Genomic DNA, 14,642 nt, shown 5'->3' with positions numbered 1-14,642 from the left:
ACTGAAATTCTCTTTTTTCCATTACTTACAAATGTATTGGGTATTATTGTAAATCTATCATCCTGCTCACTCTGGTGGATTCCCACCTCAAAATACCCATGTATTTCTTCCTTTGGAATTTCTCCTTATTAGAAATTTTATTGACATCTGCCTGCATCCCTAGGTTCCTGGTCAGCAGTGTGACTATGGATAAAACAATTTCATATGGTATATGTGAAAGCCAATTATTTTTCCTCATCTTCTTGAGTGCATCGGAGTTTTTCCTGTTGGCTGCCATGTCCTATGACCGCTATGTAGCCATCTGCAAACCCTTTCATTATGCAACCTTTATGAGTAGCAGAGACTGCGACCAGCTGGTCCTTAGCTCTTGGTTGAGTGGGTTTTTAACAATCTCTCCTGTTCGTATTGTGGGCCTGGGATTGGAATTCTGTGGTGCCAACATTATTTTGTCTGTGATTATTCTCCTATCCTGAAGGTGTCCTGCACAGATACACATATCATAGAATTGTTAAGTTTTATTTTAGCCATTGTCACACTCCTGCTTACATTGGCCCTGGTGATACTCTGCTGTCCAAATATCATAAGAACAATTCTGAAGATCCCTTCAGCCCAGCAGAGGAAAAAGGCTTTTTTTTTCACATGTTCCTCCCACATGATTATCCTTTCGATCTCTTATGGCAGCTGCATTTTTATGTATATTAAACCTTCTGCAGAGGAAAGGGTATCTTTAAACAATAAGGTGGTAGTATCCAACACTTCAATTGCACCCGTCTTAAACTAAGTGTATATACTCTAAGAAATGAACAAGTGAAATAAGCCCTGAAGAATGTAATAAAAAATCAAGTCTTCATTACCTTAAAATAATAGCTTTGGCTTTTATAAAAAGCATACCACTAAAGCTTATAGAAAAGTGTACATATATCAAGTACCCTTTAACATATTATTTCATTTTATTTTTATATGATGATAATGACTTAAGTTGTAGCATGAAACCAGGAACAAGGCTCTGCAAGAGCCTCCAGGAATGCTATGGGAAAACAGGACTGGAGCGCATAACTGGGAACCAAGCTGCAAGCCTCCAGAAACATTACTCCTTAACAGAACAAACTGGAATGGAGGCTCCGAAGTTTCAGGAAGTAGGTTTTATTAGTCTTTGGCCACAGGACTCAGCCAAATAGCATGTGAAAGTCTGAGCCCAAACCAGGGCCTTATACAAGGTTTTTATAGACAGAACGGCTGTTTTTTCTTTCTAATATGGTAACTGGCTACACTCGAGGGAGGTGATTGGTTGCTTGAGGTGAGAGGTGATTGGCTGCTCGCTGGTGGGCAGAACCAGGAAGAATGCAAAAAAGCAGTTAGGGCAGAAGGGATTTGCTTACTGCCAGCAATTGCATCACTTACATCTCATCTTCCTGTTGTGTTAGGTACTGGTATTTCCACACTGCCAGGACCTGGGCAGTTGTTTTCTTTTCTGCCCGGCAATCTAGGGAGCACTGCAGACTGCCTGTCAAGAGTGGTAAGAGGCATGGCAGAAGGAGACATGTGCCTAGCAGGACTAGGACCCTGATGATCAGTTTTGAATCCCCCAAAGGCAGAAAACCACCCTCCATATAAGTCATCTGGGCCCCAACCTTTCCCTGTCTGTACAGGCACATGGACTGGTTTCCTCATCGAATTGGTTAGCTCCCTGATGACTTTCCCTTGTTTGTTTATTTGGAGGCAACAGTCAGTCCAATTAAACTTTCCACAAATCCCCTCCCTCATCTGCTAGAAGATAATCTAAAGCCAGCCTACTCTGATATATTGTGGCTCTAATTTTAACCTGATTATCAGCCAGGGTGTTTAGGGCTGTTGTAGTCCTGTTGGTTATTAACTCCAACACAGCTTGAAAACATGATGCAGTTAAACATTTAAACAGGAGTTCTATAGCCCCAGGATCCATCTTCGGCCCAGGTTGCAGGCCCATAATACTGGATTATTTATTCTGGGGGCCACTCATTATCCTTCCAATCCCCAGTGGTTATTCCTGTACTTACAGTTCTCTCCTGTCTGCAACTCACTCACATAGGGTATCCTAGCTTTCCTCCCCATGCCAGAGGGGCTAGAAAAAAGGCTGGTCTGATGGTTCCTATTGTGCATGGGAAAAACATATCCAATAGAGCCCTTTAGGACCTGGCCAAGAGCTGGGGGTGCTCACATCCTCTCAATATTTAACCAGATTAAGTACAGAGGAAGGGGATGATAGGCTGCCATGTACCCACCAGCTGGTGGTACCCATGTAAGAACAGGAAAAATAATCCCCAGACATATGCTCATTCCCTTTCCAGGTAGTTTTACTGGTGCTAATGTTGTATACCAGCTGTCCTAGATGTTGGAGCTCACTGACTGGTATGGTGAATCATGAGCCCCATCGTGCCATGCCATGCTTCCCTACCGTAGCAATGGCTAGACGCCACTGGCTGCCCTGAGTCTTGGGGAATTCAGGGAGGGTGATCCTTGGGTTTACGGGCACTTCCCATTCCTGGGCTTTCCACGGCCACTGATTTCCTATTCCTGTTCCTCCACAGACATAACATGAGGTGATATTGAGAGAGGAACCTATCTGCTCAGGCAGCTTTACAAACAGGTTCTGGGTGAGTGTGAGCAGGCCTGATTCTTGTCTGAAGTAAGAGGAGTAAGGGGCCCTGTTTAGAACGAGTTGGTGGACCTGTGTTTCCTGGTATAGCAGGATGGGACCCTGTGCCATCCATTGGCATGTTGGCTCTGACTCCCAGGTAGGGAATCCCCAGGACTGAGCACACCTGCCTACCAGGAGGACTGGGAGTAGTGACCTCCTTAAGCCACAGGGGTTAAAACTGTACTGAACCTGGGTGCAAGGGAAAAGTGTCCCCAATGTCCCTGAAACCTGTGCTGGTGACTGAAGCTGACTGCCAAGCTCCCTTCCATGGTCCTGCAAGCTTACAGTCAGGTGTGTGAAGCCCAGCATCGTACAGGCATGCAGTTGTTGAAGATTAGACAGACTATGGGGCTTCCTTCAGGGGCAGTAGTGACAGTTTTTCCTTGGTAGACCGATGAATATAGCATTACTTGACTCAGTGAAGTGGGGTTAAAACATATAGGGGGGGGGCCTTCCTTTAGGGTGCATACAGAATACTGGTTTCCATTAAGAATGCAGGTCTGAGAACTGCCCTGGCATAAATACTGGTTATAGAAAACTATGGTCTTTTCCACCTTTTTCCCAACATAGGTGGTCTTGAGGCATGCCTGATATAGGTCATTCCCCTTAGAAGGGCTTATGACCATGCTGAGCAGAAACAGAGGAGTGAGGCACTTGGTGCTGGCTATGGGGAGTGCCACCACATGAACATGCAATTAGCCTCAGGGAAGGGATGGAGACACACACTCTGGGCAGTGGCTAGGAAAACCAGGAGGATCAGGAACATGATTAGCAAGAACAGGGGGCTAAAGGGAGCACCCATGGCACAGGAGCACTTATAGGGAAGGGGACACTTAAGGGGCACTTAGGCTGGTTTGCAGCTCCTCAAGCTTTGGCCCTATGTAGATCAGTCATTTTCTGGGGGTGACTGAAGCAGGGCTTGAAGGTCTCCTCAGGCTTCAGCCATGCATTGACTTGCTGCTTCTAGTGAGTTGGAGCCAGGGCAACGATCACTCAGGCTTCAGCCATAGGCTGGTCAGTTGACTTTAGCTGCAATGGAGAAGGGTGCAGTGGCTTCCGGAGAATGATGCACATCAGGTGTTCAGGAACAGGGGCACACTCCTAGGGGTTGTCTGCAGTGACCCTCTTGACCTGAGAGTGGTGAATCTATGGGACTATCTCCACAGCTCTCACAGCTATTGGGGTTGCTAAAACAACATGGTAAGGGCCTCTCCATTGAGGCTGGAGAGAGCTTTTTTTCCAGTCCTTTACCCATACCAAATCCCCTTGTTCAAATTCATGTATGGGGTGGATAGATGGTGAAAGGCTTGGGAACTACTTCTAATATTTTCTCTTTCAGCTCACTTAGAATGCATCCTAGCTGAACCAAGTATTGGGTTAGGCTTAAGTTTCCAATTTCCCTGTAAGATTCTGGTGTGGGGTGGTGGTCTTCCATACACTAGTTCAAAAGGGAAGAAGCCTATTTTCTTTATAGGGGCAGACCTAATTCTAAACAGAGCTATAGGGAACACATGTACCCAGGTCAGTTTTGTTTCTTGGCAGATTTTCAATTGTCCCTTTAGAGTTTGATTCATCCATTCCTCAAAGAGTTTGCTTTGAGGCCAATAGGCAGTGTGGAGCTTCCAAGTTATCTGCAAGACTTTTGCTAGTTTTTGGAGAGTTCCAACTACAAAAATGGGGCCATTGTCAGAGCTGATGGTGAGCAGCAATCCATACAGAAAAATGATGTCCTTTAGGAGGGCTCATGCCACCTCCTGCATTGTTTCTGAGCAGGTGGGGTATGCTTCTAACCAACTTGAGAAAGTGCAGATGAATACCAGGAGATAGTGATATCTCTGAGCCCACAGAAGCTCTGTGAAGTCTACCTGTAAATCTTTGAATAGACTTAGACCTGTTAACTGATTGTTCAGTCCTCCCATCCTGGCAGTGGGCTGCTTGCATTGTTTCTCTGGCAGGTGACATACCTCTTACATGTTTGCTTCACCCAAGAGGGTAGCTTGGGTATGTAGAGGTGATTGCCCAAACTAGCAGTGAGGGCCTTTTCCCAAAAATGAGTTTGATAGTGAACATTTTTCACTAGAGGCCAGGGGCTGGGCTTTCAGGGATGGCAGTATGCCTGTGTGCAGGACCCACCATCCCATCATGGCATTTCTTCCCTTCCCTTGCTAGCCAGTTGCCCTCTGACTTGGAATAGCTTGTCTTTTCTCTCCAACACTGAAATGGGTGGGGGATGAAGGGAGCAAAGAGCAGTTTGGGCTCTGGAGGGAACAGCAGCTGCCCCAGTGCTGCTTGTTTGGCAGCCGAGTCCACCTTGTGCTTGCCTTCTGTAGTTATAGAGTTTCCCGTTTGGTGGCTATGGCAATGGATGACAGCCATGGTGGAGGGGGCCCAAGACTGCCTCCAGCAAGGCCAGGATTTCTGACCCATGCTTGATGTCCTTTCCCCCTGCTATCAGCCCTTGTTATTTGTACAATGTCCCGTGCACATGCAGTGTTGTGAATGCATACTTTAAGTTGATGTAGATGTTGGCTTCTTGTCCTGCCACCAACTGCAGACCCCTGGTGAGTGCTAAAAGCTTGGTCTTCTGGGCTGATGTTCCTGAGGGTAGGGCCTCTGCCTCTAGTATGTCTACTAGGGTGACAATTGCAAACTCAGTATAATGTATCCCATCCTTCACCATACTGCTCCTGTCGGTGAACAGTTCAATGCTGTGGTATTTTAATGGTTGGTCTTTCAGGTCTGGGTGACTGGAGTAGACTTCATCCACAGTCTCTATGCAGTTGTGTTTTTGGGCCCCCAACTCAACAGAAAGCAGAGTGGCGGGGTTCAGGGTGTGGCAGACGCCAAGATGCAAGTTTGGGGTTTTGCACAAGGTGGCCTGGTACTTGGTGAGTCTTGCATTTCACAGCCAAAGATGCCCCTTTTGCTCCAAAGGCTGGTGACCAAATGGGGAACAACCCAGTTAGTTCCTGCCCAAATGTGAGCTTTCTGGCCTCACGGGCCTCATGGTCTAGGGTGGTAGTGGTGATGGCTCTTAAGCAGGAAGGCCATTCCAGTGCTTTATCGTCCAGTTGCTTGGAGAGGCAGACTACAGGCCTTTTCTATGATCCAAGGTTAAGACCCCAATGAATGTCCCTTCCCATTCATGGACATATAGGATAAAGGGTTTTTCTAAGTCCGGGAGGCCTAGACTTGGGACCTGCATGAGTGCTGTCTTTAGATGCTAGAAAGCATACTTTTGTTGGGTCCCTCACTGGAATGTGTCCTTGTCACCCCTTTTTGTAACTTCATAGAGGGGTATATAGTTTGGGATCCAGACTGCAGAACCCAGTTGCACTTAGAAACTCTCTGACCTGTTTCTGGAAGTTGGTGTGGAGATAGCACAAACTACTCATTTGCACTCTGGTCCCAGGTTCCAGGTCCCTTGCTGTAGGTAAAAACCCAGATATTTTACTTGCTGCTGGCAGATTTGGGCCTTCTTCCAGGACATGCGGTACCCTGTCTGGTCCAGAGAAGTGTTTTGTCCCTCTCTTGCGGTCACTGAAGGATTTGGTGACAAGGAGGAGGTTATCTACATATGCAGGACAGTGTAGTTGTAATCTTTGCCTGGGAATGATTGCAGGCCCTTCCCTAGTGCTTGCCTAAAATTAGTGGGGGAGTTTTTGGACACCTGAGGCAACTGAGTCCAGGTATACTGTCTTCTGGTTCCCATGGAGGGCCTTTCCCATTCAAGGGCAAATATTTCCTGGCTTATTGGGGCTACTCAGATGCAGAAGAAGGCATCTTTCACATCCAAGCATGAGAACCATTTGGCTTTCCCTGGGACCAGGCTGAGGAGGGTATACGGGTTGGGAAATACGAGGTGAGTGGTTTCTACAGCTGCACTGACTACTCACAGGTCTTGGACCAGTGAAATTCCCCCATTTGAGCTTTCTTCATGGATAGCAGTGGTGTTCCACGGGGAGTTGCAGGGCAGGATAATTTGGTGGGATTCTAGCCATGTGAAATGGCCTTGGATCCCCTCAAGGGCCTTTTGAAGGATCAGGTACTGTCATACTGCCACAGGGAATGCCATGGGCTTCAGGGCAGTTAACACTAGGGGGCAGTGCTCGGTTAAACCTGGTGGGTTGTATTTGGCCCAGACACTTGGAATGTCCAGAAATGGCAGGCTAGAGCAGACCTCCCTTTCCATTTTTGACTCCTCTTGCAGCCACCATTCTTTGCCCACTGGTGTGGTCAGAAGTAGAACCTTCTGTAGGCTATCATATTTTAAAGAGGTTTATTCCTCAGGACCAAAAGTAATCTGGGCATGCAGTTTCCTGAGGAGGTCTTGTTCCAGTGGTGGCAGCGGGCACTCAGGCATGTACAGGAACTGGAGCAACATGGAGTGGCCCTGAATATGGCACTCTCTGGCCTTCAGGAGCAGCTTCTTCCACATTATACCAGCGGCACCCACTATATCTATTGCCTGGCCAGAAAATGGGCTGCATCCCCCAGGGGCTGGGATATCACTGAGTGTTTGGCCCCAGTATCCACCATGAAATCCGTTGTTCTGTCCCCCAGTTTCACTTTGACCTGGTTCCCAGGGGCCTGAAAATATTGAATGTGGTCGGTCCTAGACAGAGAGTTTATCAACAGCCAAGGAGATGGTGTGGGGATCCAGATGAAGCCTGGATTGGTGTCCTGTCTTCCCCTGCCTGTTAACTGGACAGCCTTATTGGGACACTTATTCTTCCAATGCCTCTCCTTGCAGTAAGCACTCTGGTTTCACCCCAGGGGTGCTCAGGACTGTTGGGTTGTTTTTGGCCAGGGCCTTTGGTCCCATTTCTCAAAGGTGGCAGCAATTATCTGAGCCTTTTTCCTGAATTCTCATTTTTTTTTCCTTGGCTCCCACTTGATTCCAATTGATGAACACCCCCGGGGCCACTTCTATCAGCTGGCTCATGTTCATGCCTGCAAATCTGTCTAGTTTCTGGAGCTTACGCTGAAAGTCAGGGGCTGCTTGTCCCACGAAGGTGGCTTTTACCAATGTCTGGTTCTCTGTGGTCTCTGGAACCATTGGCAGAAGGCTTCCATCAATTGCTCAAGAAATTCACTTGGGGGCTCATCTGGTTTCTGGGGCTCATCTTCTTCTTTGATCTTGGTCATGTTGGTGGCCTTTCAGCTGTCTTTCCTGAGGCCTTGGAGCAGGGTCTCACAGAACCATTAAAGGGACTGCAACCTCATGTCAGTGTTTGGATCCCACTCTCGATAGTCTCCTGGAAAACTGCAGGCAGCGTATTGGGCTGGGTCTAAGGTGCCTCCAAGGGTGCTCTCCTCCAGGTGCTTCCATGCTTCCACTACAACATGCCAATGCTCTTTGGAGTTGAGGAGGGTTATGAGCAATTGGTTGTAGTCAGACCAGGTGGGCTGATGAGTCTGGACAGTAGACTGAAGGAGGTGGATAATAGCCTGGGGCCTCTCAGTATAGGATGGTGTAAGATTCTTCCAATTTAACAGGTCGGTAGAAGTGAATGGAATATACATGAAGGTTCTTCTCCCCTCCTGAAAGCCTCCCTGGGCATCCACATAGAGTGGTCCTCGGGTTTCTCTCAGGGGTATCATGGGTGTGGTCGCACCTGGTTGGGGCCACAATTGTCATGGCTCAGTATGTTGAGGGATGGCCCAGCTCGATGGTGCCTCAGGCAACGTTTCTAGACTGCTGGTGAGGAGGTCTAGGCTTGCTGTGGAGGAACTCAACAGGGGCGCAGATGTTGGTGGCATGAAATAAGGTCGGGGTTTTTCTTCCCCTTCAAGTGTACTGGATAAAACTGGGACCTTGGGTTTGCCTTTTGATTTCTTGTGGGACTCGTCTGCCACTTGGGCAAGAAGCACCTGGCACTGTCCATCTAGGCAAGTCTTTATTTACCCTGGCTTCTTTTTTGTGACTTTCAGCCAGGTGGCAATGTAGGAAAACTGATCTGGATGTCCAGGTGTCCCTAACACTACACTATAAACTGCCTTCACCTTTTCTAATTCAAAAGTTTCCTCAGATGGCAATCCACCCCAAAGGTGGTCCACTCTAATTCACAGAAGTTCCTAAGTCACCAGGGGGTCAGCTTGACTCCCCAGTCACCAGTAAAAGCCTTCTTAAAGTTGGACATCATGCACCATTATGGTGTCTTACTGACCTCCCCTCCAATATTGGTGGAGCAAACAGATGGGGAGGAGGTTACTAATCATACAGCAGAGAGTTTCAGACAGTCACTTCATTAGGTCTGGCCTGGCCCTTAGCAGGGTCACAGGAATTGCAGGGTCTAAACTTAATCATGGCCTGGAACACAGCTCCTATGGCCCAGGACTCCCTTTCACTCACACAGTTGCACAAACATACTCCAACACCCCTCCCACACTGCCCTTCCTGAAACCAAACCTGAAGACTTCCATTTCCCCTGGTCCTCTGGGCAGAGACTGGCACTCAGATAGTCTAACCAGACCTGAAAGCTTCTGTTTCCCCTGGTCCTCCTGATGGAGATCGGTACTCAGATAGTCTTGGGAGGTGATCAGGCTCCCCTTCCACTCAGGCTCCCCTAGCCTTCTACAAGTGGGCTGATAGTCTGATACAAGTCAGACCCATGGTGCTCCCTGGTACCTAGTTCCTTAAACTGTCTCAGATCCATCGCTGCTCTGGCAGTGATGAGTGCCATGGCTGGGGAGGTTAGGAGTCTAAAAGATGGGGAAAAGCCCCATTGCCAACACTGGATTTCATTGAGTCTCTGGTCCAGGCAATGTCGCCACTGCAGTTGAGGGAAGGTGAGAATGTCACCAGCCTCTAAATCCTGGACAAGTCCCCCCAAAAGTAGTGCAAAACCAGGCATGATTTTGCAAGAGCCTCCAGGAACATTACGTGGAAACAAAATGAACTGGGATCAAGTCTCTGAAGTTTCAGGAAGTAGGCTTTATTATTCTTTGGCCATAGAGCTCAGCTGAGTAGCCTCTGAAAGTCTAAGCCCCAATCAGGGCCTGATACAAGATATTTATAGACAGAATGGCTGCAAGTGTCTTCCTAATATGGTAACTGGCTACACTCAAGGGAAGTGATTGGTTGCTCGCTGGTGAGAGGTGATTGGCTGCTTGCTGGTGGGCAGAACCAGAAAGGGTTGCAAATGAGTGGTTATGGGGAAAGGGGCCTGCTTGCTGCCAGGAGCTTGCTTGCTATAAAGTCAGTCAGAAGCATTCTTTTAGTCTTATTTCTGTTTCAACATTCCTTTATTCATTGCTGGAATCACACAATTCTCTTAACTTGCCCAGGATATAGACCACATTTGAACTCAAGCATTTTTCTTTATCTCTAGAAATAGGTTTCCTTCTTATATTACAGAATGCATATATTTTAGTAACATATATGATGTTTACAGGAACATAATATCGAACTGCAATAGAAGCATTCATATTCATGTGTAAGCTTAAAGATTATCCAAATCTCTATTCATCTGTAAATAAAAGGAACCTTTTTATTTAGATAAGAGTACTTTATATCAGAAGCTAATTTAAAGACTATACATAGGTTATGCCACAGTCAGACCTTAAGTAAATGCTGGATCTTAAATTTGTAACTAGGTTTTAAAAATTCAAGCTGTATTGTATTAAACTTCTTTCCTTTTACTGTTTCAATCTTGCATTCAGTTTTCCTCATTTTTGCTATAATACAGATTGCACATTTGTGTGGCTTTTTATTTGCCTCTTAATAAGACCATATATTTTTACTGTGTTGAATGTGCCAAGTTGTCATTTTGGAGAAAGAGATTCGGAGAGCAAAGAATGCTGTAGTACCATGAAGCAGACTCCACCAGCCAGCAACCTTTGGAAATGAAGAAGGAAAATGCCTCCCGGGGAGCTTCATGAAACCAGAAGCCAGGAGAGAAGAAGCTAGCAGATGATGCCATGTTTGCCATGTGCCCTTCCAGATGAGAGAGGAACTCTGACTGTGCTTGTCATGTGCCATTCCACTTGAGAGAGAAACATGAACTTCATCAGCCTTCTTGAACCAAGGTATCTTTCCCTGGATGCCTTTGATTGGGTATTTCTATGGACTTGTTTTAATTGGGACATTTTCTCAGCCTTAGAACTGTAAACTAGCAACTTATTAAATTCCCCTCTTTAAAAGCCATTCTGTTTCTGGTATATTGCATTCCAGCAGCTAGCAACTAGAACAGATTCTGGTACCTGAGGAGTGGGGTGCTGCTACAGTTTGCAAATATGAAACATGTTGGAACAGCTTTTTAAATGGATACAGAGAAGATTCTGGAAGAGTAGTGAGAAGCTTGATAAAGAAGGTCTAGAATGCTTTGAAGAGACTATTGGTAGAAATGTGGACTCTAAAAATACCTCTGATGAGCCCTTAGATACAAATGAGGTATGTGTTATTGCAAACTGGAAGGAAGGTGATCCTTGTTTTAAATGGCAGATAATCTGGGAAAATTGACTAGTGGCTTTGGCTGGAAGGCAGATTTTAAAAGCCATGAACTTGGATGTTTAGCAGACAAGATCTCCAAATTAAGTGTCAAAAGTGCAGCCTGGTTTGTCCTTGGAGCTTATAGTGAAATGCAACAGGAAAGAGATAACCTGAAAACTGAACTCTTGGGTACAAAGAAACAAGAAATTGAAGTTCTGGAAAATTCTGGGCTCTAGGAATGGACCCCAGAGAGTAGTGCCCCACATGAGGCCTTGGCCAAATGTGGTACTACTCAGCCATTTCAGAAAAAGCCAGAATCAGACATGGAGCTATCCAGGAAGGATCTGTGGAAACTCCTTATGTCTGATGGGCATGATCCAAGGCTACTGCACAGAAAGCCAATGAGGGTGCTGTGGGACCTGTATAAACAAAGCCACTGCCAGTCTGGACTGAGGGGTTCAGAGAAGGGGCACATTGGAGGAAAAATAACTTCAGAGGCAAAACGATGGAGACTGAGATCTGAAGTCAACAAGCCTCAGTCCAGGAGAGCGGACCCACCCAAGCCCATGGAGAGGGTGAGTTTGCCTCAAAGGAAGAGACTGGGCCTTTCACCTGGTTGCAGTGGAAGCGTCATGCCACCTCAGGCCTTGGAGAGGGTGAAGCACATTCCTTGGGGTTTGGGGAGAGCCTGGCTGCCACCATTTGGAGGGGTTGAGCATGTGCCCCAGAGATGGCAGAGAGCCCAGATGCAGCCCTGATGCTTGGAGAAGGTGGAGCCCAGAAAAAGGTGGTTTCCCCAATGTCCCCCAAGGTTGCATTCAAAGAGAGGCAGGCCTCTGCATAGGCCCATGGAAAGGGTGGGACTGCTGCTTCCAGAAACCCCTAGGATAAATGATTCTCAGCCTTTGAAATCTAATGGACTTTGCCCCGCAGGGTTTCAAAACTGTATGGATCCAGTGACCCCTGTGTTCCTTCCTCCCTATGGAAATGTGTATATGTATCCCATGACTGGTCCTCCTTTGTATGTTGGCAGCAAATAACTTGTTATAAGTTTTCAAATGTCCAGAGCCAGAGAACTTTGCCTTAGAACAGACCATGCCTGTAACTAACTTTGATAGGAGTTTGTACTGTTTCTAACTTTGTATTTCATTTTTATTGCTGCTGAAATAGTTTAAGAATTTCTGATATTGTTATGAAATTAATGCATTTTGTATGTGGGAAAAACATGTCTTTTTTAGGGGTCAGAGGATTGAATGTGCTGGTTTGAAATGAGGTATGCCCCCTAGAAAAGCCATGTTTTAATCAAACTGCCATTTCATAAAGGTAGAATAATCTCTATTCAATACTGTATGTTTGCAACTGTAATCAGATCATCTCCCTGGATGATGTGATTTAGTCAAGAGTGGTTGTTAAACTGGATTAGGTGATGACATGTCTCCACCCGTTTGGGTGGGTCTTGATTGGTTTACTGGGGTCCTATAAAAGAGGAAACATTTTGGAGAAAGAGATTCAGAGAGAGCAAAGAATGCTATAGTACCATGAAGTACAGTCCACCAGCCAGTGACATTTGGAGTTGAAGAAGGAAAACACCTCCTGGGGAGCTTCATGAAACCAGAAGCCAGAAGAGAAGAAGCTGGCAGATGACACCATGTTTGCCATGTGCCCTTCCATATGAGAGAGAAACTCTGACTGTGTTCCCCATGTGACATTCCACTTGAGAGAGAAACCTGAACTTCATCAGCCTTCTTGAATCAGGGTATATTTCCCTGGATGCCTTTGATTGGGCATTTCTATGGACTTGTTTTAATTGGGACATTTTATCAGCCTAGAACTGTAAACTAGCAACTTATTAAATTTTCCTCTTTAAAAGCCATTCCGTTTCTGGTATATTGCATTCTGGCAGCCAGCAAACTAGAATACAAATCAAACTTACTTATGTATTTGGCACATTCAGAAAGATTTTATCTTTTTCTTTTCTTTCTTTTTTATTTTCTTTCTTTTTTTTTTCATATATTTTCTTTTGCATGATCTTATATGTCTATACTAAATTTTTTCTTTGTGTTTTCCTTCCTTTCCTCTTCTGGGCAACCAAACCAAATATTCTTCAAGCATATATAGTTGTAGGACGACAATGGCATATAGCTTCCATTATTGCTTTTCTCTGTGTGACATATTCCAGTATTTCTTTGTCAAGTTACCTGATCCTATGAACTAAAGGAAATGATGAATAATTAAAATTATTAAGATTTTTCCTAAAAGGCTTGTATATATGTGTGTCATATCAAAATCCATGGAATTACCCCTTTGAATGTGGCTTTATATCTGTTAGAGATACTTGATCATGTAAGAAAACATCACATAGGCCACTTCATAAATTAAAAAATTAAAAATTCATATATTAAAAATTAAAACATTATGATAGAGGTATAACTCTCTATTTCCTTTTTCCTTATTTTTTAACTTTTTTATTGTAGAATATAACATACATACAAAGCAAAGAAAGAACAAAGGGAATAGTATTCAAAGCAGTCTTCAACAAGCAGTTACAGGACAGATATCAGAGTTTGTCATGACTACCACAGATTTTTCCTTCTAGCTGCTCCTGAATATAGGAAGATAGAAGGAATGAATAGTTTTTTACTGTCAGAGTATAATGCTTTTGTGAAAAATAATATATATACAAAAAATCAATACATTTCAAATTTCAAAGCACTGCACCACAGTTATTTGCATGGTATATTTTAGAGTTTGGCATGGGTTACAATTCTACAATTTTGGGTTTTTACTTCTAGTGCTCCAAGATCTTGGAGAAAAAAAGAGATATCAATTTTATGATTCAGCAATCATATTCATCTGTTAAATCCTATCTTCTCTATACCATTCAAACATCACCTTTGATCTTTCTATCCCTCTCTTTAAGGGTGTTTGGGCTTGGGCATTCTAATTTTTTCATGTTGGAAGGGTCTGTCAATATGGGTAGGGAGATGGAACCATCTGATATATTCTTAAGAGCCTGGGCCCTCTAGGTTTCAGGACTTATCTGGTCCAGGGACCCATCTGGAGGTTGTAGGTTTCTGGAAAGTTACTGTAGTGCATGGAACCCTTGTGAATCTTACATATTGCCCTAGGTGTTCTTTAGGATTGGCTGGAGGTCCTTTCATTTTATGATAGGTAGCGATGTCTAACTGAAGCTTGGGTAAGAGCAACCTCGAGAGCAACCTCTTGACTCTATCTGAACTCATTCTACCACTGATACTTTATTAGTTACACTTCTTTACCTTTTGGTCAGAATGGAATTGCTGATCCTACAGTGCCAAGGCCAGACTCATCCCTGGGAGTCATCTCCCAACCTGCCAAAGGGACTTTCACCCCTGGATGTCGTCTTCCACATAGTGGGGAGGGCAATGATTTCCCTTGCAGAGATGGGCTTGAGGAGAGTGAGGCCACATCTGAGCAACAAAAGAGGTCCTCAAAAAGGAACCCTTAGCATGCCTATAGGTAGGCTAAGCTTCTCTGCTACCTACTTAAGCT

At 45.2% G+C, this 14,642-nt stretch overlaps 1 long non-coding RNA gene and 1 pseudogene across 2 annotated transcripts in view; both read left to right on the top strand.

The window, feature by feature from the left end:
• The first annotated feature begins 56 nt into the window (after positions 1–56).
• LOC143690632 (olfactory receptor 6C74-like) lies at positions 57–816 on the top strand (annotated as a pseudogene).
• A 535-nt stretch (positions 817–1,351) lies between these two features.
• Positions 1,352–14,642, top strand: part of LOC143690093 (uncharacterized) — a 119,633-nt gene continuing 106,342 nt past the window's right edge. For both annotated transcript variants that reach the window (XR_013178994.1, XR_013178995.1), the window contains exons 1-2: positions 1,352–1,516; positions 2,568–2,633. This is a non-coding gene — a long non-coding RNA (uncharacterized LOC143690093). The remainder of the gene's footprint in view (positions 1,517–2,567; positions 2,634–14,642) is intronic.

Source organism: Tamandua tetradactyla, chromosome 7 (genome assembly GCF_023851605.1).
Source record: "Tamandua tetradactyla isolate mTamTet1 chromosome 7, mTamTet1.pri, whole genome shotgun sequence".
Lineage (NCBI taxonomy): Eukaryota > Metazoa > Chordata > Mammalia > Pilosa > Myrmecophagidae > Tamandua > Tamandua tetradactyla.
This window is presented reverse-complemented; position numbering and strand designations above follow the sequence as displayed.